The 10,281-nt window shown below is 39.2% G+C and overlaps 1 protein-coding gene across 3 annotated transcripts in view; it reads left to right on the top strand.

Moving 5' to 3' along the window:
- The first annotated feature begins 5,455 nt into the window (after window positions 1–5,455).
- The window catches only part of B4GALT4 (beta-1,4-galactosyltransferase 4), a 25,340-nt gene continuing 20,514 nt past the window's right edge, over window positions 5,456–10,281 (top strand). For all 3 annotated transcript variants that reach the window (XM_011375933.2, XM_011376020.2, XM_011376091.2), the window contains exon 1: window positions 5,456–5,598. The gene's annotated coding sequence lies outside the window, so the exon portion shown is untranslated. The remainder of the gene's footprint in view (window positions 5,599–10,281) is intronic.

Genomic DNA, 10,281 nt, shown 5'->3' on the forward strand with positions numbered 1-10,281 from the left:
TCTAATCAAAGTCCAAAGCCCCAAAGTATCTACCGGAACCTTAGTAGGTCCGTGGGCATCATAGTAATCCTGTAACTTTTGACCCATTCTTAACCATGTCTCTAAATCAATTGTCCCTTCCTCAGGAAACCAGGGACAAACTTCTACTATAAATTGCAAGAACTTCATTAACCATTGCTGACCTACTTTAGCTCCTCTAACTCTAAGCATATTCTTAAGCATATGTACAAATAGCAGTCGACTATTTCCTTGGCCCATTATATTTTCTCTTTCAGTTTCTATATTATAAAAACTCCTGCGTACTCACCTTCACTGCCCACGGCTTCTTTGGCCAATCTCGAGTGCACTCGTCTTGCGGTGGGTCCTTGCTATTTTCCCCCGTTTTCAGGTCCCTGTTCGGGCGGAGAAAAAAGAGAAGACAGACAGGGTGCAGGAGGGAGAACAGATCTCACAACTGTCTCTCCGAGTTTATTTCTTATGCTCCTTTTAATACATAATCTGTTCCTTTGTGTATCCCAAGATAACGTAATTAAAGTAACATTTTGAAGATCAAGGTACAATCGACACTTCCTTTGACACTCCCTTTGACACTCTCTTCGACACTCTCTGTTTCTATTCTTAATCTTCTTCTTCCTGGAATTCCACAGAACCAGCCTTTTCCCTTTTTTATGCAAGCAGGCCTCCCAAGATAATCCATGCCCTCTTTTGAATTTTGGGAGCTTTAACTCCCTACAGTTAATCAATCTGATATAGTTAGGGATGCAGCCAAGAGGCTTGCAGATAGAGCCTCAAAAAAATCTGCCAACAATTGAATGAGTCATGGGAGTCCTGGTCCAGAATTTGGAGTTGGGGATCCTGGCTTCTCCCATTTGCAGGACCTCTCCTCATGCTCTTCATAGCTCTCTTATTTGGTCCCTGTATCCTGAACTGTCTTGTCAAGTTTGTCTCCTCACGCCTAGAATCCATAAAGTTACAAATAGTTGTGACATCCAGACCACCCTTATAACAGCCCTGAGGCCAAAAAAAAATTCAAAAGGTTGATGACCTATAAGAATTTAAAAGGGCATCAAAAGTGGGAATAGAAGAGGAATATTCTACTCAAACGGCTGCTTCTGTAGACATGCTTGCCGCATAGGCCGAAGGGCCGGGTGACCTCGAGATCAACTGAAGACTCACCCTCCCCTTCGCTTGTTCTGTCTAGATAACAGAGGTATTGCCTTTGCTTGTTAAGCCTTATAAAAGTAAGGTTACCCCTGAGCTCAGGGCCCAGATCATCAGAGCGCTAGCTCTTCTTGGACTGCTGGTGTAATAAACCTGAGTTCTCCAACTCTCTGAGTGGTGCTTGGTTTCTCGCTGGTCTGATTTTTCTGCAACAACACCATGTACATTTAATGTGATTATTAATGTGATTAGGTTTGACTACGTCATCTTGTTATTTGTTTTTTTCCTCTTTTTTGTTCTGTTTTGTTTTCTTTGTTTTCTGTTGTTTATTTTCTATTTGTTCCATTTGCTTTTTATTTTTCCCTTTTCCTGTTTTTCTACCTTCTTTTGGACTAAATGGATTTCCTTTTTGATTTGATTTTATCTCCTTTGCTTCCTTATTAGTTACAATTATTTTGTTATTTTAGTGGTCGCTTAAGGGTTGATGGTATACATATTTATCACAGTCTACCTTACAGTGATATTATACCATTTTATTGTAGTGTAAGAACCTTACAATAGAATACTTTCATTTGTTCTCTTATGGCCTATATGCTATTGTTATCATGCATTTTACTTTTCATCTCTAAAAATTCAGTTTGGGTCTTTCTTTATATCTTTCATGTCTCTAACTTTTTGAATATACGTTATACCATTATAGTAACTGTCTCAATGTTCTTCTCTGTTAATTCTAACATCTTTGTCAGTTCTGAGTCCCTTCTGACTGATTAGTCATTTGTATTTTCTGTATGTATCAGTTGTGCCTCTCAGTTGCATTTTCCTGCCCCTTGGTATACCTGGTAAACTTGTTCGGATGCCAGACATTGTGAATTTTATCTTATGTGTTGGATATTTTTGTAGCTCTATGGATCTTTTTGGACTGGTTCTTGGAGACACTGAAGTTACTTGGATATAATTTAGTCCTTTTAGGTCTCATTTTTACAATAAAGTAGGCAGATGTGGAGCAGTGCTCATCATAGAGCTAAATTTTCTCTACTGGTGAGGCACTCTACCCAGTACCTTGTGTTATGACTTTTCCAGTCAGACTGATGGAAATCAGCACTGTTCCCAGCCCAGTGTGAGTGACAGGAGCTATCCCTCTAATTCTCACAGATGGTTCTTTCCCTGGCCTACCATAGTTTCCTTATAGGCATGCATTCATCATGAATACTTGAAGGAGACTCTACAGATCTCCAGTATTCTGTCTCTGTGCATCTGTCTTTTCTCTGTATTCTGTCCTGTGAAGTCTAGATGCTTTGGTCTCTCTGGACTCTAGGTTCTGTCTCCTCAACTCCGGGAGTCTGCTAGGCTCTGTGTCAAGTTTCTTTCTCTCTGCCATGGCCCCTGGAAACTTTCTCAAAGTAGTAAACTGGGGCAATTTTAGGATTCACCTTCTTTGTTTTCTGTTTCTCAGAGATCACTGTTCTTTGTTGCCTTATACAGACTATCTTAAAAACTATTGTTTTATATATTTTTGTCTTTTTTTTTTTTTTTGGTGGATGCTTTAGGTGGTTTTTTTTTTTTTTTTGGTGGATGCTTTAGGTGGTATGGTACATCTGGTCCCTGTTACTTCATCTTGACCGAAAGAGCAAGTTTAGTCATTGCTTTTTCCTCTTTGAGATTTAATCCTTTCTCTCTTTTTTTATTTCAAATTTATTTATTTTTTTAAAATTTCAAGGCTTAGAAAAGTTGTAAAAATTACTCAAGGCACATCTGTATACACTTTGTCTAGATTCATCAAATGTAAACATTTTGCTACATTCGTGGACTCTCTCAGACACATACACGCACACACATGTTTTAACTGGACAGTTCTAGAAAAATTGCAGACATCGTGATACTTCATTAAATAATTCTTAATAATAAGTCACTATATACCACAGTACAACAATCAAATTCAAGAAATTTAACATCGATAGAATATTATCATATAATATATGGTGTGGGTCCCAGGTCTAGCTGTGATCTAGGCTTGTGGTTAGAGATAGAACTCTGGATTTAAAATGTTACATTAATGTAGTAAGGTGTCTGCGCTTAACTTATGCGAGTATGACTCAGCTTATTGTTTATTACTCATGTGTGGCAGAATGCCTCCATTGTTCTCTGACATATATAAAGTCCATGCAGTCCCCTAGTGTAGAAGTGCACACTCCCCACAATAAAGTTGGTGCCTGCCATTTCATTCTCATGTTGGCTCCTCGTGCATTCTTTCAACTGGGTGTCTCACCACCGAAGCTTTCCCTTCTTGATCAGCTTGGTGCTGACATATCGTATACTTTATCTATTGCTATATAGCAAATGACCCCAAACTCAGAGACTTAAAACAATTTATTACTATTGTATCTCATGATTCTGTGGGTCAGGAATTCAGGTACAGCACAGTGGGGAGGGCTCATCTATGCTCTATGATGTCTGAAGCCTCAGTCGAGGGCGACTCTGAGTGGTTAGGGGCCGGAACAGTTTAGAGTTGGCTGGGCATCTCTTAGCTTTTCTGTGTGGCTAGTTTGGGCTTTCTCACTGCATGGAAGCCTCAGGGCAGCTGGGCTTCTTACATGGTGGCTCTGGGTTCCAAAAACAAGTGATTCTTGAGATTGCCAGTAATACAGATTGGCATTACACATGAGGTGACACCCCAAGGACGCAATATCGCCTGTATCATATTTCTGCCCAAAGTGCATAATTGGAATTTAATCATGAGGAAACAACCAGAGAAGCCCAAAGTAAAGAAGATTCTGTAAAACAACTGGCCTGTACACTTAAAAAGTGTCAATGCTATGAAAGACAAGGAAAGGTAAACTGTTTCAGATTAAAAGAGGCTGTATAAGTGTGTTAAGGCTGCCATAACAGAATACCACAGACTGGGTGGCTTAAACAACAAAAATTAACTTTCTCATAACGCTGGAGGCTAGAAGTCTAAGATGAAGGTGTCCACAGGTTTGGGTTCTTATGAGACCTCTCTCCTTGGTTTGTAGGTGACCACCTTCTTCTTATGTTCTCACCTGGTCATCCTTCTGTTTGTCAGTATCTTAAATCCTCTCCTTTATAAAGACATCAGTATTTTTAACTTAATTACTTCTTTAAAAGCCCAATTTCCAAATATAGTCATATTTTGAGATACTGGGAGTTAGGACCTCAACATATAAATTTTGGGGAGATATAATTCAGTCCATATCAGAGACTGACGAGACCTTTATGTGTGGTCTTAGATTGGTAAAAAGTTGCTGTAAAGTATATTATTGAGACAATTATACAATTGTATTAACCAACGTTACTCCAATAAACTTAATAAAAATAAATAAATAAATCTGGGCTGCCCTGTGACTGCTTTGACAAAATATAGTGAAAGAGGAAGCAGAAACTGCTTTTTAAATGTTGGGTTCAGAATTGGAATAGCTTCACTTCCACTGTACTTCATTTGGTTAAAGCAGTTATATATGCTTTGTAGCAATTATTTTCTAACCCAGGAATTTAGATATCAAATCTCCTCGGTTTCCTTTAATTTGAAATAGTTCTTCTTTCCTTGTCTTTCATGACATAAAAATTTTTGAAGTGTGTAGGCCAGCGGGTTATAGAATATCCCTTAATTTGGGCTTGTCTGACTATTGCCTCGTGATTAAATTCCAATTGTGTATTTTTGGCAGGAATACAATTAAGATGATGTGATGTCCTCAGAGCATCACCTCATGTGTGATGCCAAGTTGTACTATTGGTGAAATTAACTTTGGGTACTTCGTTAAGATGGTATCTGTCAGATTTCCCCATTCCCCACGGTGATTAGTAAGTAATTTCTAAGGATGTCCTTTTATTTTCCTTTAAAATTTTCAAAAAAAGCTCTTCTGTATGTTGTGTTGGACAATTTCAATATCTGATGTCCTCTGGGGATCTGAACCTGGCCTCCTGTGCTTGGTGAATTTTTTAAAAATTGTGAACTTGTATTCGCTTGACTCCTATGGGACTAAATGAAGGATGTCTCCTCCAGAGCGGGTTTCTATTGTTTCTGCTAAGAGCAGGAGCACTTGGAACTCTTCAGTGCTCTTCCGCATTCCGGGCTTGACGCGGGAGCTCAGGTTTGGCTCATCTTCCCAATGCTTTGTGAACATCTAGCGCAGTGTCGTCTCAAGGCTTTAAGATCACTTAAAGGACAACCTGCTCACGGTTCCTTTCTCCTCCTCGTGCTCCTTCCATCGCCCAGGTGGGCTGGGTCTGGCTGGTGATGAAGCGCCGGGCTGGCGGAGAAACTGACCGCCCGGCCTCCAGCGCCAGGCCGAAGCGACTGTGGGGGCGGGTCGGGGGCGGAGCAGACACTCCGGAGCCTGCTCCCGGTGGGAGGGCGGTCCCCGCGGCAGCTTCTCGTCATCTCCCCTTTCTCCGGTGGGGCTCGCCGCGGCCGCGTCTGGGGTGAGTACGCAGGGCCTTGGCTCCGCGGGCGCCGGGGAGGCGCAATTTCATGCGTGGGGTGGTGGCGGGCGCCGCGTGGGCATCGCCGGGCGGCGGGCGAGGGTCAGTCCGGCGGCTTGGGGCTGGACGCGAGTGGGGCCGCCGCGGCCCGGCCTCGGTGGGCCGTCCTGCCTCAGCCTGAGCGGCGGGGCCGGTCAGGGGGCCTGCGGAGGCCGAGGCCGGCGAGAGGCACCGCGGCATTCCCTCTGTTGCTGGCGGGGAGCCAGATGAGATACTGACAGGTAGGGAGAGGTTCAGGGGTCCTCCCACCCCCGACCCTTCAGCTTGGCGACACGATTCTGGGTTCGCCCTCCAGCACCTTTTCCTGGCGGGAGCATCAACGTGAAAAAGCCCCTTTCTTACCCCTTGGAGCCTCTTTCCCCAGAGTTTCGACCAGGAAATTGACAGCTTCTCCTAGCCTGGGGGCCTGCAGGGGAGGAGTTGTGAAGTCGCCTGGATTTTAAAGTTCTTCAGTGACACCTGCCTTTAGTCGGGCTCTCTGCGTCCATCCAGTGCCTGTCGATCGCTAGCTGTTGATGTTTAGTTTTCTATTAGACAAAGGATAAACCTACATTTGAAGAAAAAAAAAATAGAAAAAGCCAGGAGGATTGGGACTGAGAAAAGGCCATTGGGTTGGTAGCCTTAGGAGAGCAGTTATTAAAAGGGTGGGCGTGCACCGGGTTGCAAAATGTTCAAGAGTGGGTGAGGGATGAGGACGTGTAGATAGATGGTCAGGGCACAGGTAGACCTCTCCAGCCGTTTAGTAATGAAAGGAGGAGGAAGAAGATTGTAATTTGCGGGTTGTGAAGTTTTGTTGTTTTTTAATTTTAAGTTTTTTTTTTTTTTAAAGGAAAATAATATACTTAAAACGCAAGAAAGTCAAGCAATCTTGAATAGGGATGAATAGGATTCAGGGTCCAGGATAAGAAATTGGGCTGAAAAGAAAGGTGGAGGGCTATTTTAGGTACCTGGGCTGGGCAGGGGTGCTGGAATGTGTCTCTGGGGGGAGGAGATAATGCTTGACTGGACCGTAGTTTATCTTTTTGGAATTTTATCTTCTAGAGCAGAATTGGCCTTTAAACTCCATAAAATTGTAAAAACTTTCATGATCCATACTTTGATCAGATTAAACTCATTCATTAAAGAGAAGTACTGAACTGTTTGACTACATAATCTTGGGAGGAATAAAACTAGCCGTTATTATATTTTATATATTTTATATTTTATATATATAAAATATATATTTTATATATATAAAATATATATAGAATATATATTTTATATATATAAAATATATATTTTATATTTTATAGAATAAGTAGTGTCTACATTAAATTGAGATAATAATAATGTGTGCTTTTCCCAGAGATGCATGCAAGTGATTTGAGAACGAACCATCTCTTTGAAGATCTCTTATTTAAAATGAGAATGTCCAAAGCAAATCAGTGGTGGTTTTCTTTTCTCTTTTTAAAGCCATCAATAAGTACTCCAGAGCTACCTGGGTTTGTGTTGAAAATATGGATTCCCTGGCTTTTGAAATAAGAATAAAAATAAAAATAAAAATCTCTGTGGGTGAAGTTTAGGAATAGTAATTTCAAACAAAGACCATAGGATTCTCTGGCATTGGTAATTATTGATAGCCTATGAGATTATTCTATGAGATTGGGGTTTGTTGAGACTTCTTTAGAACAGGTTTCCTTGAGAGTAATAAGAATGAATTGATGCCGAATTTATGTAACTAAAAGTTATAATACCTGTCTGTTGTGTCACCTCTAAATTTTCATATATTTTAAAAGAAAATTATGTAATCATTTTACCTGAAAAAATAACATTGTTTCTGATCATAAAAAAACCCATTTTAGAAAAATTAGAAGACACAGAAGAAATAAAATTTCCTTAATTTTATAATTAAGAAACATCTCAGTGATTCTTTCTGGCTTTTTATATATAAAAGACATGCACACCACACATATATAGCATAATTGGGATTGCATACTATATACATTTTTATATTCTGTGTTTTTTTTCATTTAGTTCTTATGAGTACCATCCCATGTAGTTAAGTTTTTTAAACACTGTTTTAATGAAAGCATATGTTCCATTAGATGGAACTACTGTAATTAATTAAATCAGCTCCCTAGTGTTAACACTTTGATTCTTTTCAGTTTTTGGTTATTTTAGTAATGTTGGTTGAATAATGTGGCCTGCCTCTCTCATTATTTCCTTAGAATAAATTTTTAAATGATGGAGTCAAAAGCTATTCAAATGCATTTTTAAAATCTCATTTTCATGTATCTTTTTACAACTTTTCCTCACCAGAAGGAAAATTAACATTTCTGAAGGACCTATTGCATTCCAGGTCCATTCTCTTATTTCAGTGGTTCTCAAACTTTAATGGGTATAAGAATCACCTGGTGAGCTTGTTAAAAATTCATTTTCCTGAGTCCTAGGCCCAGCCTCTCAGACTCATTAGCTCTGGAGTAGGACCCAGGAATCTGCAGTTTTAACAGATTCTCTTCTGTATTAGATATAAACATTTTTGGAACAAAAAAAATGGCAGTATAGACTCAGAAATTTAGGTCATTTGCCCAAAGCCATTCATGCATCTGTAAACAAGATTTGAATTCAGCTCCTCATGATTTCTGAGCCCTTGTAGTTTTCATTACCTTAAACCTCAGACTTTCTCATTGATGTGTCGTCCTTAAATGGCTATAGAAAGGGAACTGATCCCACTGCAGGGTTCTCTGGGATAGCTGGAAATGACACATAAGTATACACTGAACCTCCATTACAATCCCGCATCAGAAATTCTTATGAATTCTGTTATGCTGCATAACATATACTGTATAAAACGATTTCAGTCCTTTGCTAGTTAAATTTATTTCATGTTTCCTGACCATTTAATGACAGCTCTTGCTGTAACATGAACGATGCAGGACCATCCAACAGCTCTTGCCCAAGGGTGGAGACCCTGCTCCAGGGTGCTCTGTGGGTTCAGAGAGGAAGGAGAGCAGTCAAAGCAGCAACTTCTCTTGGAATTAGGCAAGAGAAGCACTGCTTTGGAGTATTCAGTGGCAGAGGAGCAGAATGTAGTGGGCCTGACCAAGAGAAAGTGCTATTTGTTAAAGATGGGGCTGTCTACCCTTAGAAGAGTGAATAGAAGGGAGTTAGTGTGGAGGTGAGCCTTTTTTATTTTCTAAAATCTTCCCCAAATGGAATTCTACACCCAGTTAATATTTTCCCTTATTAATCTTTGTTTTTCCTTGTTTTTTTTCCATCTCATCTGTTTCTGTCATAGCCAGGGATTATGGTGTGTCCTTATGTATTTTAACTAACATATCCTAGAAAGTCATTTATTATTTACCAAATTAAGCACCTGCTATGTGTCAGGTCAGTTTGAGATATTAAGAATACAAAAATCAGGGATTGTCTTTGAGAATTAAGTATATTTAGTTATACTCAGTCTCCAACTTTTTTTATTTTAACTTTTAATTTTTAATTAATTTTAGACTTAGACAAAAGTTGCAAAAATGGTACAGAGAAAAAATTCACTGTTTCGCCTAATATTAGCCCTTAACATAACCATGGTTCATTTATCAATATAATTACAGACTTTATTTGAATTTCATCAATTTTCCTGCTAAGGATTTTTTTCTCTTTCCATATTCTATCCAGTATCCTACATTTAATTGCATTTAGTTATTTCTCCTTAGTCTCCTCCAGTCTGAGATAGCTTCTCAGTTTTTGTTTTTTTTCCCCTTGTCTTTCATTATTTTGACCCCTTGGAAGAGTACCAACTAGTTATTTTGTAGCATGATGTTGTTTTGTAGAAGAGTTCTGATTAGAGTGTAATATTATCACTGATTCATGAGGTTGATGGGTCTTATCACTGTTAATTAACTTTGATCATTTGGTTAAGGTGATACCTGCTAGGTTCTCCACTATAAAGTTACTGTTTTTCTCTTTATAGCTAATAATTATTGTGGGGGAAATACTTTGAGACTCTACAAATTGTTTATCCTCAAATTTTCACCCACTAATGTTAGCACCTATTGGTGGATCTTGTCTGCAACAATTACAGTGGTGTTTGCCTAGTGGTGATTTTTTTCATCTCCTCCTTTCATATTAATTGGAAATTTTCTGTAGGAAAAGAACTACCCTTTCTCTCCCATGTATTTATTTGATCATCTATCTCAGTATGGACTCATAGATAATTCATTTTATTCTGTGGGTTACAATACAATGCCATTGTCAACATAAGAAATGTCCAAACATGTAAAGAATTTTTATAAGAATTTATTTGAGCCAAACTGACAGTTGCCAGGAAGCAAGATCTCAAATGCTTTGGAGAATAAGTTTTGCAGTTTCTTTTATGCATTTGAAGTTAAGGAGGGAATGTAAGAAAGATTACATGAAGGTAGGAGAAAGCAAGGCAGGTATTGGATTATTGGATAGTTAAGATTATTTTATCTTTTGAGAGTTGTTAGAGGGGGTATTACTTCTGGCATTTCAAAGGTGTGTTATCCTAGATGCACAAGAACAATGGACAGGCTTGCTTAATAACCTTTCTCTAAATAAGTTATAGGCCTGTAGTGTTACTACTATCCACCATGACCTACCCGTCCAGGTGGGAATTTATGATTT

Source organism: Pteropus vampyrus, unplaced genomic scaffold, assembly GCF_000151845.1.
Source record: "Pteropus vampyrus isolate Shadow unplaced genomic scaffold, Pvam_2.0 Scaffold1, whole genome shotgun sequence".
In the NCBI taxonomy this organism is placed as follows: Eukaryota; Metazoa; Chordata; class Mammalia; order Chiroptera; family Pteropodidae; genus Pteropus; species Pteropus vampyrus.